At 44.8% G+C, this 25,326-nt stretch overlaps 1 pseudogene; it reads right to left on the minus strand.

Annotated features, from left to right (window-relative positions):
* Window positions 1–3,034: 3,034 nt before the first annotated feature.
* Window positions 3,035–25,326, minus strand: LOC134983388 (oocyte zinc finger protein XlCOF22-like; annotated as a pseudogene).

Raw genomic sequence — 25,326 nt, forward strand, 5'->3', positions numbered from 1 at the left:
CTAATTCTACCAGAGCCCTGTGGCCATTGCCAACCCGTAGTACCCAGGAACTGTGATATACTTACTGTTGATTATAGTATTTATTTTACCACTGCTGTGACACATGGAGCTTGTTTAATAAATGATTATTGACTTTTACTTTGGTTGTCGTGGTCACGCCTTCGGGCAATCTTCCTGCGTGTAACTTACATGTCCAGGGGTCTGATTCAACCTCCCAGGTTCCACTACATCTCAGCCCCTACAACTGAGGCTTCCTCCCGTCAGCTCAGGCCCTCAGTTGTGACATGGCACAGCTGTGTAATCATGATGTGAGTGTGTATGCTTAGTGAGTACTGCAGTGTAGCAGTGTGGTGGGGAGAAGGGGGTTGCTACACCAATGAGTCAAGAAATGGAGTAGTTGGATGGGACTCACACAGCAGGTGGTGAAAAGCTTAAAAAGGAGTGGTTGGAAGGGGAAGGAACTGGTAGGTGTAGAAGGGATTAGTGAGGGTAAGGACTCTCAAGGAAGATTGGAGTGGGATCCCACAGGTACCAAAGTGGGTAAAGAGCAGCTTTTAGGAAGGAAATAGGTAAGACAGACCCTGTGTTTGACCCTTCTTTACCTCATGCAGGGTCGATCTTTGGACTCTCCAGTTCCTCAGGGGGCTGTGGATCCTTTTTGCCCACTACCTGGCAGTTCTGTGGTCATCTCAGGCCATGAACCTCCCAGGTGCCAGGCCTCCAGATAAACATGAAATGGTCATGGAGATGGTCCTGGGCTCTGTGGAGTAGGTGGAAAAAGCAAAGGAAAGTTGTGACCCTTCTGAAGGGGCAATGGTGGACATTGTGAATGGTTAAGGGAAGGTTTTTGTGGGTGAAGAGGGAGTTATGCCATATATACCAGAAGCATTGGGTCCTCAGGAGGCAAACCAGGCCCTCATCCTTTGGAACTTTGGACTGCCTTGGTGTGTCCGAACCAGGACTGGAGAGTGACCTTTTACAAAGAACCTGAGGTGATAAAAACCATCGTGACCACTATCTACGCCCTCCACAGCAGGAGGATACCGCATTGCAGTGAGGAACCCCCCCAAAAAACCCTTGCTTGGGTTGAATCCAATTAAAGGATTACTTCAAGGGACTACACCTCCAGCGGCATTTTGTGGTAACAACCCCTGTGGGACTTCACCTTTGGTTTATTTCCATCCTTGTGTCACCAAATTTACACCAGTCCTCTATATTAGGAACGGACTACACCAGATAGGCAGTAGTTTCATTGAGTAATATTTTATGAATGGCCTGGAATATGTTATTTTTAAATGTTTTTAACCATATGGAATATTAAATTGTTATTAATTTTCACTCAAATCTTCAATACCATTATTATTATTTTTAATCATTCACAAACCATTTCACTAGCGCTGCTATTCCATTTATGTTTATAGCATTGGGTCCTCAGCCTATATGATGTGCCACCATTAATGTGGATTCTGTCTTGTCCGGCCAAGCTTGATTTACGGGCGTTGTAATTTTTATAAGCAGGATAAAGGCTGAGTTTTTTATTTCTGCAGTAGACTAGAATAAGCCCAGACAGTCCCACTTCCATGATACCACCTGAATGTGACGGTCAGTGACCACCGTGCCATCACTTACCTGTATGCTTACACGAAACAGAATGATGGAACACTTACACGGTTTCTTTACATCTTCTGGGGTCCACTCCGAGATTAGACATTATGGCGTAATTACTCAGACGGGAATATAAAACAGAATAAAAAATAAAAGCTTTAATGTAATAATTAGATGCAAACAAAAGCTTTTATTATGAAATACAGGGGAGTATCCGCACCATATAGATGTAACATACAACAAACCACCGCAGATGGAACCCGGGTGACTCTAATGCACATGATAATGTACAGGGTATATATGGACAGGATCTTGTATAAGAAAACACTCGACACTCCTGATCAAGATGAGTGTCTGCAACAAGTTAGGCAAACTAGAAGAAGTGAAAACACGTTCCAATGGCCGCCATATTGTCGTGCAGCAATACAGATTGTGGAAACTGGTATTAGACATTCACATTTACACAAAGCACAAGATACAAAATAAACAGCAGAAAAAAGACCTAAGCATTTGGGATGTATTATTTAGGAAGTAAATAGAGGTACATTAATGAAAAGCGTGAGTAACAGTCATCAGTCTGCTTGTGAAGGTCTCTAGAGTGGAGGCCTCTTGGACTGTGCAAGGCAGTGAGTTCCATGGTCAAAGCTAAACGTTCAACCCATAAATGAATGACAGGAGATTCTTGGTACTGCTGGTAACAGTCCATCTGTAGAAGCAAGCAAGCAGGGCAGTAAGGAGGCAGAAGCTGCTTCTAGTTCCTTGGACCATGTAATGTTGGGCTGGGAAGGTCAGTTAGCCAATTATGAAATAGATTTGTCATCTTACAGGCAGCCGGTGAAGGGAGTAGAGAATGGGTGTTATGTGGCAGGAACGGGCTGGTTACGTAACAGCCTGGCTGCTGCATTCTGTACTAGCTGCAAGCTCTGTAATTCTTTTGCTGGTAGACCCAGGTAGATGGCATTGCAGTAGTCTATGAACTTCTGAGGGAATCAAGTGCTTGATTCTGGCTATGGTCCACAGATGGAAGAATGAGGATTAGTATGTGGCAGATACCTGATGTCTGTGTCAGCCACATACCAGGACAACACAAAGATTCAGCACATGTTTAGTATTTTGCAATTCTGAACACCAAAGCATAAATCCAGATGGTTGGTAAAGCTGTAGTCTTGTCCTTTGTTCGGGAGCTTCTATTATGTTTCACAAAGACTGAGTCACAGCCAACTGGTATCATCCACCCCTGGCGCTCAGCTAGACAACCATTTAGGATTGGTATTAGGTTCTCAGTACATGGAGCAAAAAGCAGGTCATCTGCATACCAGTGGTAGACCAGGCCATGATGTCTGATTATATCACCCAGTGGTAGCATGTATATTTTATAAAGCATAAGAGATCGGATTCACCCTTGAGGAACATTGGACGGCAGTGATAATTATACTCCAGAAGATGTAAATGGTTCCGTACTTGGGTAATGTCTAATATGTTCAACAAGAGCAGATTTATTTCTCTCACAGCATGAAAATGGCTTCTCATCTGTGAAATCGCTGATGTTTAACAAGAACTGATGTCGATGAAAAACATTTCCCACACTCAGAACAGGAAAATGGCTTCTCACCTGTGTGACTTCTCTGATGTATAACAAAATGTGATTTGTGTGCAAAACATTTCCCACACTCAGAACAGGAATACGGCTTCTCACCTGTGTGACTTCTCTGATGTGTAACAAGAGCTGATTTCCATGCAAAACATTTCCCACACTCAGAACAGGAATATGGCTTCTCACCTGTGTGACTTCTCTGATGTATAACAAGATCTGGTTTCGATGAATAACATTTCCCACACTCAGAACAGGAATACGGCATCTCACTGTGACTTCTCTGATGTATAACAAAATGTAATTTGTGTGCAAAACATTTCCCACACTCAGAACAGGAATACGGCTTCTCACCTGTGTGACTTCTCTGATGTATAACAAGAGCTGGTTTCCGTGCAAAACATTTCCTACACTCAGAACAGGAAATGGCTTCTCCCCTGTGTGACTTCTCTGATGACTAACAAGATGTGATTTCAATGAAAAACATTTCCCACACTCAGAACAGGAATATGGCTTCTCACCTGTGTGACTTCTCTGATGTGTAACAAGAGCTGATGTCTGTGCAAAACATTTCCCACACTCAGAACAGGAATACGGCTTCTCACCTGTGTGACTTCTCTGATGTGTAACAAGATCTGATTTATATGCGAAACATTTCCCACACTCAGAACAGGAATACGGCTTCTCACCTGTGTGACTTCTCTGATGTGTAACAAGAGCTGATGTCTGTGCAAAACATTTCCCACACTCAGAACAGGAATACGGCTTCTCACCTGTGTGACTTCTCTGATGTGTAATAAAAGCTGATTTATATGCAAAACATTTCCCACACTCAGAACAGGAATACGGCTTCTCACCTGTGTGACTTCTCTCATGTCTAACAAGATATGATTTATATGTAAAACATTTCCCACACTCAGAACAGGAATACGGCTTCTCACCTGTGTGACTTCTCTGATGTGTAACAAGATCTGATTTATATGCGAAACATTTCCCACACTCAGAACAGGAATACGGCTTCTCACCTGTGTGACTTCTCTCATGTCTAACAAGATATGATTTATATGTAAAACATTTCCCACACTCAGAACATGGAAATGGCCTCTCACCTGCCTTAGCTGGCTGATGAGTAATACGGTTTGTGTTCTGTGTAAAACATGGTGCATCTATAGAACAAGGAAACACTGAATCTACTCTCAGAGCTGTAACAGATGCACCAATATCAGAGTGATCAGGAGAACATTTCCCAGGATCAGAGGGATCAGCTGATAGAGCTGGATGTATAATTGGGGTAATGGGGTTATCTCCTGGAGAATCCTGTCTACTGTCATTATCTTTTATGTCACAATCCGGGGATAACATTAGATGTCCTTCTGAGATATTCCTGCTTGTGTGTCCATCTCCTGGAAATAAAATACATTAATATATAAAATGAGTAGACAAGACTCAGGGTGTTACAGGATACAATATATAATTCTATAACTGACATTTTTACCTGTAATCATTGCTTTTATGTTTATTAAAAAACAAAAAAAGCTAGACTGGAGCTTGATCAACACTGAATGCTCATGTGGGATTACTAGAGGGGACGTGGACGCTCCTGTGGGATCACTAGAGGTGACATGGACGCTCACGTGGAATTACTAGAGGTTACACGGACGCTCACGTGGGATTACTAGAGGTGACACGGGCGCTCACGTGGGATTACTAGAGGTGACACGGGCGCTCACGTGGGATTACTAGAGGAGACAGGGACGCTCACGTGGGATTACTAGAGGAGACAGGGACGCTCACGTGGGATTACTAGAGGTGACACGGACGCTCACGTGGGATCACTAGAGGTGACACGGACGCTCACGTGGGATTACTAGAGGTGACACGGGCGCTCACGTGGGATTACTAGAGGAGACAGGGACGCTCACGTGGGATTACTAGAGGAGACAGGGACGCTCACGTGGGATTACTAGAGGAGACATGGACGCTCACGTAGGATTACTAGAGGTGACACGGACGCTCATGTGGGATCACTAGAGGTGACACGGACGCTCATGTGGGATCACTAGAGGTGACACGGACGCTCATGTGGGATCACTAGAGGTGACATGGACGCTCATGTGGGGTTACTAGAGGTGACATGGACGCTCATGTGGGGTTACTAGAGTTGACATGGACGCTAACGTGGGATTACTAGAGGTGACATGGGCATTCATGTGGGATTACTAGAGGTGACATGGCCACTCGTGGGATTAGTAGAGGTGACATGGACGCTCATGTGGGATTACTAGGGGTGACATGGACGCTCATGTGGGATTAGTAGAGGTGACATGGACGCTCATGTGGATTACTAGAGGTGACACGGACGCACATGTGGGATTACTAGAGGTGACACGGACACTCATGTGGGATTACAAAAGGTGACATGGACGCTCACGTGGGATTACTGGAGGTGACATGGACGCTCATGTGGGATTACTATAGGTGACATGGACACTCATGTAGGATTACTAGAGGTGACATGGACGCTCATGTGGGATTACTAGAGGTGACATGGGCACTCATGTGGGATTACTAGAGGTGACATGGGCTTTGCAATAATAAAACAGCAAAGAAGAGAAAGTGCTGTCCTGTTTGCGCACTAATAAATAATATATAACCTTTATTAAGTACAGTAAAGTATGTAAGATAAATCAGTGATATATAAAACACAAAGGTAAATGTATAAAGGTGCATAAAGTAATCAAAAGACAATTGTATTTGTTGTTAAACATCGGCATGTATATTATATTGGGCGATAATTGATTCAGTGCTGGTAATCCTGTTCAGTAAGAATATATTAATATATTACACCCATACGAGGATGGGATAAATTACACATTTAATAATATTGTGGCAGAGTTTCCTCCAGCGGTAATCTCAATGTAACATCATACTGTATGTATAAACATTTTATGGGGGGGGATTCAGTTCATCGCAAAAACTCCCTAACCAATTAGCCGCAAAAAGTTATTGGTGCAGCCGCCCAAGAAGAGCCCACCTTCCTTGTGGAGTGGGCTTTCACTGATTTTGGATGCGGCAATCCAGTCGCAGAATAAGCCTGCTGAATCATGTTACAGATCCAGCGAGCAATAGTTTACTTTGAAGCAGGAGCACCCAGCTTGTTGGATGCATACAGGATAAACAGCGAGTCAATCTTTCTGACTCCAGCCGTTCTGGTTACATAAATCTTCAAAGCCCGGACTATGTCAAGTAACTTGGAATCCTCCAAGTCACGAGTAGCCGCAGGCACCACAATAGGTTGGTTCAAATGAAAAGATGACACCACCTTTGGCTGAAATTGCGGACGAGTCCGCAATTCTGCCCTGTCCATATGGAAAACCAGATAGGGGCTTTTACATGACAAAGCCGCCAATTCTGACACACGCCTAGCCGAAGCTAAGGCCAACAGCATGACCACTTTCCACATGAGATACCTTAGCTCCACGGTTTTAAGTGGCTCAAACCAGTGGGATTTCAGGAAACCCAACACCACGTTAAGATCCCAAGGTGCCACTGGTGGCACAAAAGGAGGCTGAATATGTAGCACTCCCTTAACAAACGTCTGAACCTCAGGCAGTGAAGCCAGTTCTTTTTGAAAGATAATGGATAGGGCCAAAATCTGGACCTTTATGGACCCAAATTTTTGGCCCATAGACACTCCTGACTGTAGGAAGTGCAGGAACCGGCCGAGCTGGAATTCCTCTGTAGGGGCCTTCCTGGCCTCACACCAAGTAACATATTTTCGCCATATACGGTGATAATGCTTTGCTGTCACGTCCTTCCTAGCCTTTATCAGCGTAGGAATAACTTCTCCAGAATGCCTTTTTCCGCTAGGATCCGGTGTTCAACCGCCATGCCGTCAAACGCAGCTGCGGTAAGTCTTGGAACAGACAGGGCCCCTGTTGCAACAGGTCCTGTCTGAGAGGCAGAGGCCATGGGTCCTCTGTGAGCATTTCTTGCAGTTCCGGGTACCAAGTCCTTCTTGGTCAATCCGGAACAATGAGTATTGTTCTCACTCCTCTTTCTTACAATTCTCAGCACCTTTGGTATGAGAGGAAGAGGAGGAAACGCATAGACCGACTGGAACACCCATGGTGTTACTAGTGCGTCCACAGCTATCGCCTGAGGGTCCCTTGACCTGGCGCAATACCCTTTTAGCTTTTTGTTGAGGCGGGACGCCATCATGTCCACCTGTGGCAGTTCCCATCGATTTACAATCTGCGTGAAGACTTCTTGATGAAGTCCCCACTCTCCCGGGTGGAGGTCGTGTCTGCTGAGGAAGTCTGCTTCCCAGTTGTCCACTCCCGGAATGAACACTGCTGACAGTGCTTGCACGTGATTCTCCGCCTAACGAAGAATCCTGGTGGCTTCCGCCATTGCACCCTGCTTCTTGTGCTGCCCTGGCGGTTAACATGGGCCACTGCGGTGATGTTGTCTGACTGAATCAGCACTGGTTGGTTTCAAAGCAGAGGCTCCGCTTGACTCAGGGCGTTGTATATGGCCCTTAGTTCCAGGATATTGATGTGCAGACAAGACTCCCGACTTGACCACAGCCCTTGGAAGTTTCTTCCCTGAGTGACTGCCCCCCATCCTCGGAGGCTTGCATCCGTGGTCACCAGGCCCCAGTCCTGTATGCCGAACCTGCGGCCTTCGAGGAGGTGAGCACTTTGCAGCCACCACAGAAGAGACACCCTGGCCCTGGGGGACAGGGTGATCAGCCGATGCATCTGAAGATGCGATCCAGACCACTTTTCCAACAGATCCCACTGAAAGATCCTCGCATGGAACCTGCCGAAGGGAATGGCTTCGTATGACGCCACCATCTTTCCCAGGACTCGCGTGCAGTTATGCACCGATACCTGTTTCGGTTTTAGGAGGTCTCTGACCAGAGTCACGAGCTCCTGAGCCTTCTCCGCCGGGAGAAACACCTTCTTCTGGTCTGTGTCCAGAATCATGCCCATGAAGGGCAGACGCGTCGTAGGGATCAGCTGCGACTTTGGAATATTCAGGATCCACCCGTGTTGTTGCAACACTTCCTGAGAGTGTGCTAGGCCGATCAGCAACTGCTCCCTGGACCTCGCCTTTATGAGGAGATTGTCCAAGTATGGGATAATTGTAACTCCTTGCTTTCGAAGGAGTACCATCATCTCCGCCATTACCTTGGTAAATATTCTCGGTGCTGTGGACAGGCCAAACGACAACGTCTGGAATTGGTAATGACAGTCCTGTACCACAAACTGAGGTACTCCTGATGAGGTGGATAAATGGGGACATGCAAGTAAGCATCCTTGATGTCCAGCGACACCATAAAATCCCCCTCTTCCAGGCTTGCAATGACCGCTCTGTGCGATTCCATTTTGAACTTGAATTTCTTCAGATAAATGGTCAGGGATTTTAAATTCAAATGGGAAAAAGGAGTGAGAATTTGGCTGTGTTTGTCTCTGTGCTTTCACTTGTGCTGTCTTAGAGTGTGAAGAGAAACTAGGAGGAGGAGTGGCTGAATCTAGGTGTGAAGTGATTAGGAGGAGGGGCTGAATAGAACAGCTACCTGAGGAGAAACTATATAAACAGTGACCAGACTCTGTGAGCTGTGCTCTTGTGAGAGGCGTGCATTATAAAGTGAGGCTTGGCTTATTAAGTGAGTTTGTAACAGCAGCAGGTGAGTTAGAATACAGCAACAGGTGAGTTTTAAAATACACCAAGTAACACAAAAATTTGCAATACCATTCACATCTGATACAATGTTTGGCCTTGTGCAGTGCAATGGATGTAAAGCATTTGTTTGGAAAGAGGCAGCGTGGAGACTCAGCTGCTGTCCAATCTGTGAGCAATTTTCTCTGCTGAAGGAGGAGATAGCAAAACTGCATGCTGAGATTTGGAAGATGTCTGTGTCTTTGAAGCCTCCACTGCCTCAGAGAGCCACCAGAAGACATTCTGCCTGGACTACTGTGGGCTCTCAAGGGCAGAGGTTTCCAGAGGGACACAGACACCTCCCGCAAGCGGTGACACTGCAAAACTCGTATGCTACTCTTGCAGGGCTGGAAGATACAACTAATAGAGGCACTACAGAACAGGAGGATATGGGGACATCTACCAACCATAGGAACAGGAAATGGAACAGGAAAATTGAATCTCCAAAAAGGACTGCACTTCTTTTGGGAGATTCCATTATTAGAGGAATACATCTGGGAAATGCAAATGAAGTAGAGAAACAAGTAAGGTGCTTACCTGGAGCCACAGCTCCAAGGGATAAAGAGCGCATGCTAAGAATTGTGAAGGCAGCAAGAAAAGATGGGGAGGTGGATGTCATTGTCCACCTAGGGACAAATGACCTGGCAAATGCAGAACTCATTGCTGTAAAAGATGAATTTAGGAAGTTAGGGACTGCTCTGAAGCAGGTGGCAACCACTGTATCTTTTTCAGAAGTATTGCCAGTACACAGAGGGGAAGACAGAACTCATTGCATCAGAAACTTCAATGTTTGGCTAAGGACATGGTGCAATGAGGAGAGATTTGGATTTATAGGCCATAGTCACACCATCTGGCAAGATAGGAGCTTATACAAAAGTGACGGCCTGCACCCATCTTCAACGGGAACGAAAATACTAACTGAACAGTTTGGATGCTTCATCAAGAGCTATTTAAACTAACAAAGGGGGGCAGTGAACCAAATAGGAATAAAGAAATCTGCTCCCCCAACACAGAGGTATTGTTTCTGCAGGCAAAGGGAATAGGAAGCATATCCACAGCAACAGAAGATAATTCAGATCAAAACCAAATAAAAATAGGCAGAGAGAAGAACATAGCTAGGAACAGAAAAAGCACAAACAAAACTCTAAAAGCTATGTGTGCAAATGCTAGGAGCTTAGGATATAAAATCCCAGAACTAACTGCAATAATGACAAGGGATGATCTAGACATTGTGGCAATTACAGAGTCATGGTACAATGAAAATCATGACTGGGATATAGCTATACCGGGATATACTTTGTTTAGGAAGGACAGAATTGGAAAAATCGGGGGAGGGGTAGCAATGTATGTAAAAAATGCCATAAATACTACATTAATACAAAGTATTGAAGAAAAAACTGAGGCCCTTTGGGTGACCATAGAAACAGGGGAAAAGTTGATTATTCGTATTGGCGTGATATACAGGCCACCAGGTCAGGAAGAGGAACTTGACAAGAACCTATTGCAGGACATAACTAAAATGGCATTAAAAGGAGAGGTAATAATCATGGGAGACTTTAATCTTCCTGATGTAAACTGGGAGGTGTCTGTTGCTAGTTCCACTAGAAGTAGGAACATTTTAAATTCCCTTCAGGGAGCATCCCTCCACCAATTGGTGAGGGAGCCCACTCGGAAAGACGCAATATTAGACTTAATACTTACAAATGGAGACAGATTATCAGACGTAAAAGTGGGTGAAAACCTCGGATCCAGTGATCATCAAGCAGTATGGTTCAGCATTAAGACAGAGACTGACTCGTCCCATACAAAAACAAAGGTGTTGGATTTTAGGAAGGCTGATTTTGTAGGGATGGGAAAATGTGTAAGCGATTCTTTGGCAGAGTGGAGGAACTTGGAAACAGTGCAGGAGAGGTGGAAAACATTCAAATGTGCAATATTGAAGGCAACAGACCTTTGTATCAAAACTGTTAGGAAAAACACAAGGAAAAGGAAGCCAGTGTGGTTTGCAAAAGAAGTAGCAAATATTGTGAGAGCAAAAAAGATGGCTTTTAGGAAATATAAGCAGACACAAAATAATGAAGACAAAAAGATATATCTTGTTAGACAGAAGGAGACAAAGAAGGTAATCCGATGTGCAAAGGCACAAGCTGAGGAGAAAATGGCCCAGTCAGTGGGTAAAGGAGGCAAAACTTTTTTTAGGTATATAAGCGAAAAAAGAAAAACAAAAGGCGGAATTATAAAACTAAAGACGGACACTGGGAATCTTGTTGAGGGAGACAATTTAATAGCAGATCATCTTAATGATTATTTTTGCTCAGTATTTACTACTGAAAGAGAGGGGAAGGGGCCACAGTTAAGTTGCAGGGATATTCAGGAAAATGAAACAAGTACATTTACAGAGGAGAAGGTCCTAACAGAACTCTCAAAGCTGAAAGTGGACAAATCTATGGGGCCAGATGGGATACATCCAAGGATACTAAAAGAACTTAAAGAGGTGCTGGTAGCACCATTGACAGAATTATTCAACCAGTCATTAGCTACAGGAGAAATTCCAGGGGACTGGAAAAGAGCAAACGTAGTCCCACTGCACAAAAGTGGAAGCAAGGAAGAGGCAAACAACTACAGACCAGTGAGTCTTACATCAGTAGTAGGGAAATTGATGGAAACACTCTTAAAAGAAAGAGTTGTAGATCATCTCAAATCCGGCAATTTACTGGATCCCAAACAGCATGGATTCACTGGGGGAAGATCATGTCAAACAAATCTTATTGACTTTTTTGATTGTGTGACTAAAGTGATGGATAAAGGTGGAGCCATGGATATAGCTTATCTTGACTTTAGTAAGGCTTTTGACACAGTTCCACATCGCAGACTGCTAAATAAACTTGAAAGTTTGGGATTGGATATTAGGATTATTGAATGGATAAGATCTTGGTTGAAGGATAGAAAACAGAGAGTTGTGGTAAATGGAGTGCATTCACAGGAGGGAAATGTTACCAGTGGAGTACCCCAGGGATCTGTACTTGGACCAGTGCTTTTCAATATCTTTATTGGTGACATTGCAAATGGGATTAAAGGGAAAGTATGCCTTTTTGCAGATGACACAAAGGTATGCAACAGGGTAGACACACCAGGTGGGGTAAAACAAATGATTGAGGATCTAGGTAGACTAGAGGAATGGTCAAGAGTCTGGCAATTACAGTTTAATGCCAAAAAATGCAAAATCATGCACTTGGGTCTCAAAAATCCTAAAGCTAAATACAGTATTAATGGCACTATACTGGAAACTACTGAGGAGGAAAGGGATCTAGGAGTCACTATTTCAGATGACTTAAAGGCAGGTAAGCAATGTAACAAGGCAATGAGGAAGGCTAGTCAGATGCTTGGCTGCATTGGGAGAGGAATCAGCAGCAGAAAGAAAGAAGTAATAATGCCACTGTATAGGTCATTGGTACGGCCTCATCTAGAATACTGTATTCAGTTCTGGAGGCCATATCTTCAAAAGGATATTAATACATTAGAAACTGTACAAAGGAGGGCAACTAAAATGGTGCATGGCCTACATCACAAAACATACCCAGAAAGACTAAGAAATCTCAATATGTATAGTTTGGAGCAGAGAAGAGAAAGGGGGGACATGATAAAAACTTTCAAATATATGAAGGGTTTTAACAAAGTCCAGGAGGGAAACATTCTCCAAATGAAGAGAAGCAATAGGACACGAGGACATGCACTGAGACTGGAGGGGGGGAGGTTCAGGGGAAATTTGCGGAAAAATTATTTCACAGAAAGGGTAGTGGACAAGTGGAATAGCCTCCCATCAGAGGTGGTAGAGGCTAAGACAGTAGAGCAATTTAAACATGCATGGGATAGACATAAGGATATCCTTACAAAGAAATAAGGATCAAATAAGGTTAGTGATAAAAAAAAATAATATATAAAAAAAAAAAAGGGGCAGACTAGATGGGCCAAGTGGTTCTTATCTGCCGACAAATTCTATGTTTCTATGTTTCTATGGGTCTGACCGGACCGTCCGGTTTCGACACCACAAACATTGTGGAATAGTAGCCCCATCCCTTTTGAAGAAGGGGAACCTTCACCACCACCTGCTGGAGATATAACTTGTGAATTGCCGCCAACACTACCTCCCTTTCCATGGGAGAAGCCGGCAGGGACGATTTTAGGCAACGGTGAGGGGGCGTCACTTCGAATTCCAGCTTGTATCCCTGAGACACAATTTGTATAGCCCAAGGATCCACCCGTGAGCGAACCCACTGGTGGCTGAAATTTAGGAGACGTGCCCCCACCGCTCCTGACAGCGTCACGCGGTGGATTTAGTGGAGGCTTTTTTTGAATGAAAGAACTGCATTTGGTAATACGGTGCTTTGGCTGTGAGGGAACATATGGCAAAAAATTCGACTTCCCAGCCGTTGCTGTGGAAACCAGGTCCGAGAGACCGTTCCCAAACAATTCCTCACCCCTGTAAGGTAAAACCTCCATGTGTTTTTTAGAGTCGGCATCACCAGTCCACTGCCGAGTCCACAGGACCCTTCTGGCAGAAATCGACATTGCGTTTACTCTAGAGCCCAGTAGGCAAATTTCCCTCTGGGCATCCCTCATATATAAGACAGTGTCTTTGATATGTCCCAGGGTCAGTAAAATAGTCTCCCTGTCCAGGGTATCTATCCCCTCAGACAGAGTATCTGTCCATGCTGCTACAGCACTACACATCCAGGCCGAAGCAGTTGCTGGCCTCAGTAGAGTACCAGAATGTGTATAAACAGACTTCAGGATACCTTCCTGCTTTCTATCCGCAGGATCCTTTAGGGCGGCCTGTGACGGCAGGGCCACCTTCTTAGATAAGCGTGTCAACGCCTTATCTACCCTAGGGGAGGATTCCCAGCGTAACCTGTCGGTTGGCGGGAAAGGGTACGCCATAAGCAATCTTTTGGAAATTACTACTTTCCTATCAGGGGAATACCACGCTTTTTCACATAATTCATTTAATTCATGTGAAGGGGGAAAAGTCACTTCTTGCTTTTTCTCCCCATACATATAAACCCTCTTGTCAGGGACAGGGTTTTCCTCTGATATGTGCAACACATCCTTCATTGCTATAATCATGTAGCGGATGGCTTTAGTCAATTTAGGCTGCAACTTAGCATCATCGTCATCGACACTGGAGTCAGAATCCGTGTCGATATCTGTGTCAACAATCTGGGATAGTGGGCGTTTTTGAGACCCTGACGGTCTCTGCGCTGTAGGATCAGGCATGGGCTGAGACCCTGACTGTCCCAAGGCTTCAGCTTTATACAACCTTTTATGCAAGGAGCTTACGTTATCATTTAACACCTTCCACATATCCATCCAATCAGGTGTCGGCGCCGTCGGCGGCGACCCCACATATCATCACTTGTTCAGCCTCCACGTATCCTTCCTCGTCAAACATGTCGACACAAACGTACCGACACACTGCACACAACCAGGGAATGCTCACTTTAGGACAGGACCCCCACAAAGGCCTTTTGGGGACACAGAGAGTATGCCAGCACACACCCCAGCGCTATATAACCCCAGGGATTACACAGTAATTTAGTGTTTACCCAGTAGCTGCTGTTTATGACAATTTGCGCCTAAATTTATGTGCCCCCCCCCTCTCTTTTTACGCTTTTTCTACCTGGATACTGCAGGGGAGAGCCTGGGGAGCTTCCTCTCAGCGGAGCTGTGGAGAGAAAATGGCGCTGGTGAGTGCTGAGGAAGAAGGCCCCGCCCCCTCAGCAACGGGCTTCTGTCCCGGGTCTGTGTAAATAAAATGGCGGGGGCTCGTACATATATACAGTGCCCGGCTGTATATATGTGTCTTTTTGCCAAGAGGTATCCTAATTGCTGCCCAGGGCCCCCCCCCCCCCTGCGCCCTGCACCCTACAGTGACCAGAGTGTGTGGGTAGTGTGGGCGCTACCTCATGTGAAGACAGGAGTCTTCTGCCACCGATTTCGATGTCTTCTTGCGTCTGCCGGCTTCTGACTTTGCGAGGGGGACGGCGGCGCGGCTCCGGGAACGTACGACCAACGTACCTGTGTTCGATCCCTCTGGAGCTAATGGTGTCCAGTAGCCTAAGAAGCGCAACCTAGCTTCAGTGAGTAGGTTTGCTTCTCTTCCCTCAGTCCCTCGTAGCAGAGAGTCTGTTGTCAGCAGAAGCTCTCTGAAAATAAAAAACCTAACTAAAATACTTTCTTATTAGCAAGCTCAGGAGAGCTCACTAAAATGCACCCATCTCTGGCCGGGCACAGATTCTAAATGAGGTCTGGAGGAGGGGCATAGAGGGAGGAGCCAGTGCACACCAGTAGTACTAATTCTTTCTTAGAGTGCCCAGTCTCCTGCGGAGCCCATCTCTTCCCCATGGTCTTTACGGAGTCCCCAGCATCCACTAGGACGTTAGAGAAAATTTGATTTACCTGCGGTAGCTGTGGAAACCAGGTCCGTCAGCCCATCCCCAAACAATACGTCTCCCTTATAGGGTAGGACTTCCATATGTTTTTTGGAATCCGCATCACCCGTCCATTGGCGAGTCCATAAGAATCGTCTCGCCGAGATAGACATGGCATTGGCCCTAGAAGCCAGCAATCCAATATCCCTTTGAGCAGCTCTCATAAATAAGACTGCACCTTTAATATGGGCTAGAATTAACAATACAGTATCTCTATCCATGGTATCAAATTCAGCCGTCAGATCATCTGTCCATGCTGAAATTGCGCTACATACCCATGCCGACGCAATAGTCGGTCTTAGCACAGCTCCAGTATGCGAATAAATAGACTTTAAAGTAGTCTCCTGCCTGCGATCCGCAGGATCCTTGAGGGCCGCTGTGTCTGGAGACGGTAGCGCCACTTTCTTGGACAGGCGCGTTAAGGCCTTGTCCACAGTGGGAGGTGATTCCCAACGTACCCTGTCCTGTTTAGGGAAGGGGTATGCCATATAAATAATTTTTGGGATCTGCGGTCTCTTCTCCGGAACTCCCAAGCTTTTCCAAAGAACTTATTTAGTTAATGAGATGTGGGAAAATAAATAATCTGTTTCTTACCCTTAAACATGTGTACCCTTGTGTCGGGGACCGAGGGTTCATCCTCAATATGCAACACATCCCTTATTGCCACAATCATACACTGAATGCTTTTTGTCACCTTAGGTTGCAATTTCACTTCATCATAGTCGACACTGGAATCAAAGTCCGTGTCGGTAGTAATGTCCACAATTTGTGCTAAGGGACGTTTTTGAGACCCCGACGGGCCCTGTGAGTCGGTCCAATCCGAGGATTGACCTCTTGATGCCTCCCTGGATTCAGCCTTATCAAGCCTCTTATGTAAAGATGCCACACTTGCATTCAACATATGCCACATGTCCATCCATTCCTGAGTCGGCACTACCGACGGGGACACACCACTCATTTGCTCCACCTCCTCCTTGGAGAATCATTCCGCCTCAGACATGTCGACACGCACGTACCGACACCCCACACACACAGGGATAAACCTATAAGGGGACAAAACCCCAACCAGGTCCTTAGGAGAGACAGAGAGAGAGTATGCCAGCACACACCCAGCGCCTAAATAACACCGGAAAAAATAAATGACCAGATAGCACATATATATATATATATATACACCAAACAAAAAACCCAGCACTCTCCTAAGCAGCTTCATTCACCTTAGGAGAGTGCTGGGTTTTTTGTTTGGTATATTTGAGTTTGGTGGTCACAGCCCACCGCACCCCAACCCCTGGGAATGGCGAGTGCAGTGGTTCCTCGTGTTTGTTTGTGTATATATATATATATATATATATATATATATATATATATATATCTCTATCTATCTATCCAATTCCCACTCACTGCGTTACCAATGTGCCCCCCTCCTCTTTTTCCAGCCTGTGAAAGTGTTCAGCAGGGAGAGAGACCGGGGAGCCAGCGTCCTCATGCAGCTTCTGTGGAGAAAATGGCGCTGGTTAGTGGTGAGGATCAAGCTCCGCCCACCCGACGGCGGGCTTCGGTCCCAGTGCAATTGTAATAAAATGGCGGGGGATCTGTGATTTACTGCCTCCGCAGCCTAATCCTACTCTTTGTGCATCAAACTTTGAGGATTATTGCTGCCCAGGGCGCCCCCCCGCCCCCCCTCCCCCCTGCACCCATCAGTGCTGCCTCTGTGTGTTGTGTCTGGGAGCAATGGCCTTACCTCAAGAAGATCTGAAGTCTTCTGCCACCTGAGATGTCTTCTATCTTCTCATACTCGCCCGGCTTCCATCTTCCAGCATCTGTGAGGAGGACGGCTGCGCGGCTTCGGGACGAACCCCAGGGCAAGACCTGTGTTCCGACTCCATCTGGACCTAATGGTGTCCAGTAGCCTAAGAAGCAGAGCCTGTCAGTTAAGTAGGTCTGCTTCTCTCCCCTCAGTCCCACGATGCAGGGAGCCTGTTGCCAGCAGTGCTCCCTGAAAATAAAAAACCTAACAAAATTATTTTTTCTACAGAAAACTCAGGAGAGCTCTCTGCAGTGCACCCATTCTCCTCTGGGCACAGAATCTAACTGGGGTCTGGAGGAGGGGTATAGAGGGAGGAGCCAGTGCCCACCCATAGGAAAAGTTCTTTTTAGGTGCCCATGTCTCCTGCGGAGCCCGTCTATAACCCATGGTCCTTACGGAGTCCCCAGCATCTTCTAGGATGTAAGAGAAAAAGGCTTTGTAGATGTTTACTACTGTATTGTCTTACTGACCTATAGTTTCCTACTGTATTGTCTTACTGACCTATAGTTTCCTACTGTATTGTCTTACTGACCTATAGTTTCTTACTGTATTGTTTTACTGACCTAGTTTCCCACTGTATTGTCTTACTGACCTACAGTTTCCTTTTGTATTGTCTTACTGGCCTATAGTTTCCTACTGTATTGTCTTCCTGACCTATAGTTTCCTACTGTATTGTCTTACTGACCTATAGTTTCTTCTGTATTGTCTTACTGACCTATAGTTGCTTCTGTATTGTCTTACTGACCTATAGTTTCCTACTGTATTGTCTTACTGACCTATAGTTTCCTTCTGTATTGTCTTACTGACCTATAGTTGCTTCTGTATTGTCATACTGACCTATAGTTTCCTACTGTATTGTCTTACTGACCTATAGTTTCCTTCTGCATTGTTTTACTGACCTAGTTTCCTTCTCTATTCTTACTGACCTATAGTTTCTTCTGTATTGTCTTACTCATCTAGTTGCCTTCTACATTGTCTTACTGACCTATAGTTTCCTGTCTTACTGACCTATAGTTTCCTACTGTATTGTCTTACTGACCTAAAGTTTCTTCTGTATTGTCTTACTGACCTATAGTTTCCTACTGTATTGTCTTACTGACCTATTGTTTCTTCTGTATTGTCTTACTGACCTATAGTTTCTTACTGTATTGTCTTAGGGCCCTACACACTAAAAGATTATCTGTCCAATCTGGCAATGTCTGGGAGCAAATGGCAATTTACTATTTGCTCTCAAAGATTGGAAAACAGACAAAAATGGACTTTCAGACAAATTGGTTACATTTGTTTCATTAAACCAATTTATCTGAACTGTGTTTGTCCATTTTCTTGATTTTGGGAGCAAATGGTTGATTGTCATTTGCTCCCAGACATCGCCAGATTTTCTTTCCAATCAGCCAGATTGGACAGATAATCTTTAAGTGTGTAGGGCCCTTTACTGACCTATAGTTTCTGACTGTATTGTCTTACTGACCTATAGTTTCTGACTGTATTGTCTTACTGACCTATAGTTTCCTACTGTATTGTCTTACTGACCTATAGTTTTTTACTGTATGGTCTTACTGACGTATCATGGCTTACTGTAGTCTTACTGGTCTATAGTTTCCTTATTTATTGTCTTGCTGACCTATAGTTTCTTCTGTAATGTCTTACTGACCTATAGTTTCTTTTGTATTGTCTTACTGACCTATAGTTTCCTTCTGTATTGTCTTACAGACCTATAGTTTCCTATATACATAGTTTTCCTGTCTATGTATGGTAGGTATGGAAGGGAGACCTACCATACATAGACAGTATATATAAGCCTCAGCGTCTCCCTTCTGAAAATGATAATGAATAAGGTGTGTGTGTGGATACCATGCACATGTAACTGATTCTATTTACAGGAAACAATAGGGAGAGCCCACGGCTGTCTGGCAGTGTTCTAGATGGTTAAGTATTACACATATGAATATATTTCTTCTAAATAAAATATTTTTCACCCTGATTGATATAATACTGATAGTAAGACAATTCAGTCAATAGTAATCTTTCTTTTAAGTAAGTAAGATCCATATATATGAATTTTTAGTGAATAGTTATTAAAGGTTATATTTTAATTGCAATTAAGTTAACAAGAGTGCTCCCAAAAAGGAAGTTTACTTCTTTCTTTCCGGACCGCTCTTCTATGCAGAAGGGAAATATCTGCTGTTTATTGAGAGATGCTCCCTGTAAGGAATTTACCACTTGCAGCTGAAATTGCAAAAGACCCCACCCCTTGCATCAGGTAAATTAATGTCTCCTATGATTATGACTTCTCCCTTTAAAGCCATTTTAGTGATGTCCAACAATAGATTCCTGTCCAAATCCTGCCCCAGGCCACGTGGTCTAGAGATCACCCCAATATGAATAATGTCCTTTTTCCCGGTTTCTGTGGTGACCAAAGGGGCCTCAGATTTGTCTTCAATATTTTGTATTAATTGAAGTAGCATTTATGCTTTTTTCCCACATACATTGCTACGCTTCCTCCTACACTGACCATTCTATCCTTCCTAAATAAATTGTATCCTGGTATAGCTATGTCCCAGTCATGATTCTCATTGCACTATGACTTTGTAATTGCCACAATATCCAGGTTATCCCTGGTCATTATCACAATTAGCTCTGGAATTTTGTCTCCTAATCTCCTAGCATTTGCACACATAGCTTTAAGAATTATGTCTGTGCATCTGTTATTAGTAGCCATGTCCAGACAGTACAAAATAAATGACAAGTTTAAAGTTGAAATTACCTGTTTGGTGATGTTGTTCAGTATTTGGTATTTGTTTTTTTAACTAATCAGGAATCACAAACTGTCCTTTACACCACGACTACACCTCACTAAATGAAAAGATATAGTAAACATGACCACAAATGGCCAAATAGGTCTACTATATACAAGGAGTTATTTAATACCTGCATCATCTAACAAAATGAAGGTTATTTAATAAATGGTTGCTAAACTGAGAAATTTAGATCCCATACAAATTACACACTACTACTTATATATGATCCCTAAAAACTTCTGCTTGTTACTTTTAATAACATTATAGTGTTGTGTGTAATAACTCTCTTCATCTGATGTTTGTCATGGATAACCTTGTGTTATAAACACCCAACTGAGAACTGGGATGATGGCAGAGGATGGTGTAGAATAAGAGATTGCTGTAGTGACTGAGCAATGAGAATATGTTACTTCTGTAATAAGTGTTTATTACTCACCTGTGCTGATATCTGTAGGGATCTCCTCCTCCTTACACTGCTGATCACCCCTCACATACGTTTCTTCTTCTCCCTCTGTATCTTCTGTCATCATATCAGTCGCATACGTCTCTTCTTCTCCCTCTGTATCTTCTGCCTTTATATCAGTCACATACGTCTCTTCTTCTTCCTCTGTATCTTTTGCCTTTATATCAGTCACATACTTCTCTTCTTCTCCCTCTATATCTTCTTCCTTTATATCAGTCACATACGTCTCTTCTTCTCCCTCTATATCTTCTGTCTTCATATCAGTCGCATATGTCTCTTCTTCTCCCTCTATATCTTTTGCCTTTATATCAGTCACATATGTCTCTTCTTCTCTCCTTATATCTTCTGCCTTTATACAAGAAAGACGTTCTACCTAAATAACCCAAAAAAAGATGATTTTGGTACTTACCGATAAATCCATTTCTCTGAATCCTCTAGGGGACACTGGAGTCTTATACAGTAGGTGTGTGAAGCTTGCAACCGGAGGTGTGGCACAATCTAAAATTAGCATTGTCTGCACAGCCGGCTCCTCCCCCTTCACATCCCTCCTCCCTCAGTTTGGAAAACGTGACTGAGAGAATAGGACATGATACTATAGCACTTGGCGAGGAACCGAACCGTACAACAAAGCAACAGCATCCAAGAAACTCTTAACAGAAAAACCAACGCTGTTTGCACGAACTGTTTGAACAAGAACTTTGAACACAGCAGGTTGACAGCACTGAGGCGGGCATCCAGTGTCCCCTAGAGGATTCAGAGAAATGGATTTATCGGTAAGTACCAAAATCATCTTTTATCTTTCATCCACTAGGGGACACTGGAGTCTTATACAGTAGGGGACGTCCCAAAGTTATCCCCAAGGGAGGGAGTGCTGTCGATGGCCTGCAAAACTAAACGTCCGAACTTAGAATTTCCGGACGCCAAGGTATCAAACCTGTAAAAGTTTGCGAATGTGTGGGCTAAGACCACGTTCTCGCTCTGCAAAATTGAGTAGTGGAAGCACCTCGAATAGCCGCCCATGAGGCACCCACTGATCTGGTATTATGAGCACCAGTCTGAACCGGAAACTGCTTACCACAGGAAATATTAGCTTGCCGATTGGCAAAGCTATTCCATCTAAACAAAGACTGCCTAGATGCTGGCCAACCATTCTTTGGACCAAACAAAATGGTCCGACCTTCTAAAGGACGACGTAACTTGTAGTATATTCGTAAGCTCGGACAACATCCAAAGACACGTCCCCTTCTGCGAATCCCTGAAAGGATGGGACCACAATCGGTTGGTTTACCTGAAACCCCGAAACAACCTTAGGAAGGAAATCCGCTCATGTACGGAGTTTGGCCTTATCCTTCTGGAAAATTAACAAAGGACTCTAACCTGATAGGGCTCCTTACACCGAAACCCTTCCAGCCGAAGCCAAGGCAAGTAATAACGTGACCTTCCAAGAGAGATATTGCAGGTCTGTTCTTTCCAACGGCTCAAAAGATGGTGATCTCAAAAATTCCAACTACAAATCTAAGTCCCACTGCGCAGTGGGAGGACGGAAAGGAGGTTGTATCCTCAGAACCCCCTGTAAAAAGGTTTGAACCTCTTGTAAGGACGCTAACCGCTGTTGAAATAGGATGGAGAGAGCCGAAACTTGAACCTTCAAGGAACCTAGTCTTAGTCCTTCATCTAGACCAGCTGGAGTGAAAAGTAGAAGTCTGGGTAAGTGGACGTTCGTCTAATTCTACCCATGTTCCTAACACCAGTCCATGTACTTCTTCTAATGTCTGCAGTCGTACATGGGTGTCACCGGCTTTTGAGCAGCGATCATCTTTAGGAATAGCCATTCTTGGTATACCTCTCACTCTTAAGATCCGGGTCTCAACAGCCACGCCATTAAACGTAGCCTGTTCAGGTCTGAGTGGAGGAACGGCCCCTGATATAGCCGGTCCTCCCTTCGAGGTAACTGCCAAGGGTCCTCCGCTAGTATCCCCCGTAAGTCCGAGTACCAACCTCTACGGGGCCAACTTGGTGCTATGAAAATTGCCCATACTCGCTCTCGTATTACCCCTTTTTGGAGAATTCGGGGTATGAGTGTGAAAGGCGGAAAAATGTAAACCCTTCTGTAACACCAAGGAAGTGTCAGCGTGTCCACTTCCTCTGCTGCTGGATCTCTTCTTCTGGACACATACCTGGGCAGCTAATGATTTTGTCGAGATGCCATCAGGTCCACCTGAGGTAGACACCATCTACTCACCATCATGTCGAAGATCTGTGTAAGCACCGCTCGCCTGGATGCAGTCCTGGCGACTGTGATAATCTGCTTTCCGGTTCACTGTTGACCATTGACTATATCTTCGGCTAAGAGAAGCGAATTGTAAACTGCTTCTCAGTTCGAGAATGGTTATTGGTAACCCTCTCTCCAGTAAAGTCCATTTGCCCTGAAAGTGGTGGGACTCTAGGACAGCTTCCCCAACCTCTGAGACTGGCATTTGTTATGAGAATCCTATAATCCAAATTATTATAAATTCCAAATTCTTGCCTGCTGCAAGGGTCTCTATAACCGCTTCTATAAGGGAATCTAAACTCCTGATCTAAGGCAGACTTCAGTATCTTGCCTCTTTATCTATAAGACCTTCTTCCTCCTTCGTGTAAGATGAGGATGGTTCTCTTAATCGACTTGTTCGCATTTCTTTATGCTTGCGCAGGAGGGATTAATTTAAATCAGAAATTCCTCCATAGTCTTTGAGAATCCCTCAGTCCTTTCCGACTGCTGTTTGCGGGATTCTGACATTTCCTTTGAAATACCTGTTAGGGCTTGCTCCCATGACCTTGGCGGAGCCTTCCTCCCGTGCTGGACGCCCTTAACTAGACAGGCAACGCATACCCAGGAGCCGCTCACCCTTGCTCATCTTACTACATTTTGTGGAAACATAATAAGTCTTAGTGTTGGCGACATTTGAAGCCGTACCCCATAGAGCGCTCCTCAGTGCTTCCCCCCTTTATAATAGGAACAGAAAGACGGTAATGGGTGATGGGAGTAAAGGTACACTGGATCCCCCTAGCTGGATCTTTCTAAACACTACACACAAAACAAAAAATAACAATTTATAATAATAATATCACCAGCCTCGTTGCAACCCTCACACACCCAACTGTATTTCAGTTCTGAGGTCGGGGTTGTGATCCAGTCGTTCCCATCATTTCATCGGGATCTTTTGTTTAGAAGTCCCTTGAAAATCTAAAGCATAAAAATGCCTGTCAGAATCCATTGAAAATCCATTGCAGCAGAGTCCTAAATACAAATGTCCAGTAGAGGGAGCAGTTGCTCTATTATAATAACCCGTCCCTCTGCTCTGACCGGCCAGGAAGCCTGTCTATTCTAATGGTAATAACGCCTGAGAGAGTCCTAAATACAAATGTCCAGTAGAGGGAGCAGTTGCTCTATTATAATAACCCGTCCCTCTGCTCTGACCGGCCAGGAAGCCCGTCTATTCTAAAGGTAATAACGCCTGAGAGAGTCCTAAATACAAATGTCCAGTAGAGGGAGCAGTTGCTCTATTATAATAACCCGTCCCTCTGCTCTGACCGGCCAGGAAGCCCGTCTATTCTAAAGGTAATAACGCCTGAGAGAGTCCTTTTGGCGCCTCTATTCATTTAAAAATGGCCGCCATTTATTTAATAAATATTTATTACTAAGGCTCTCTGGGTCCTTCCTAGGGTCACTCTACCCCCTTAACGGCTGCCCCAGGCCGGACTTACTAGCAAGAGGATCAGTTTCTATTAATTTCCCCCTTTGTCGTCACACTCAGCCCTCCGCTGGCGGCGGGAAGGGACGAGAGATCATCTAACCGGGCGGTGGACGCACTTCCCAAGCGCCCGTAGTGTGTGTGATGCTGCTACTGACAGGCGCGCTGTGTCTCCCTCCGCTGGCGGTGGGAGAGAGCTAGAGACCATTTCAGCGTGCGGCGGGAGGTCAGTGCGCGTCCCCGCTGTATGTGAGGATGCCGCCGCTGACAGCCGCGATGCGTCTCCCTCCGATGTAGAGGGGGGGCGGCGTGGGAGCTGACATGCAGCGGGAGTAGAAGCCGGCCAGGGAGTGTTTGAGCATTCGCTGTGTGTATAAAAGAAGTGGGGGCGGCGGGGGAGCTGCGCTGCTAGTCTGCCAGGACTTAAGTTACAGGAAGCCTGGAGGCAGCAGCGTGCACACTGGCCAGATAATAATAATAATCATTTTTTAAACCTTAAGTTGTGGGAATTGGAAGGAGTCTGCTAATAGCCTCTGCCTTTCTATCTAAGGCCCATATTACCCACCAGTACTCACTGCCCATGGAAATGCTGACTCTGTGCTCCGGATTTTCCATAGAGAGATGCAGATCCCTTTATATGGGATCATTGTCTCTCTAATTCAAAGGCTTTTGTCCCCCTTTTCATTAGGTTGACGCAGCCTGAGTTTTCTGTAATGTTACCTCCTAGGCACAATTTTTCAAACTGAGGGAGGAGGGATGTGAAGGGGGAGGAGCCGTCTGTGCAGACAATGCTAATTTTAGATTGTGCCACACCTCCGGTTGCAAGCTTTAGACCCCTACTGTATAAGACTCCAGTGTCCCCTAGTGGATGAAAGAGAAATACAATGACATTTGCATACAGTCAGATTAGACTGGTGAATCAGTATAATGTCAGTGTATAAGACACACAGCTCCTCTACAGATCATATAGTGACAGTCACTTTGGTATATTGGGGAGACCCTAAATCCCACCTACCTGATCCTCCTGTGGGGTCCTGTGATACTCCTCTGTACAATCCTGGGAATACAGAGGACGGGGACATCTCTCTGGGGTATCTCTGTTACTGGGCC

The sequence above is a fragment of the Pseudophryne corroboree genome, assembly GCF_028390025.1.
Source record: "Pseudophryne corroboree isolate aPseCor3 chromosome 3 unlocalized genomic scaffold, aPseCor3.hap2 SUPER_3_unloc_14, whole genome shotgun sequence".
Taxonomy (NCBI): Eukaryota; Metazoa; Chordata; class Amphibia; order Anura; family Myobatrachidae; genus Pseudophryne; species Pseudophryne corroboree.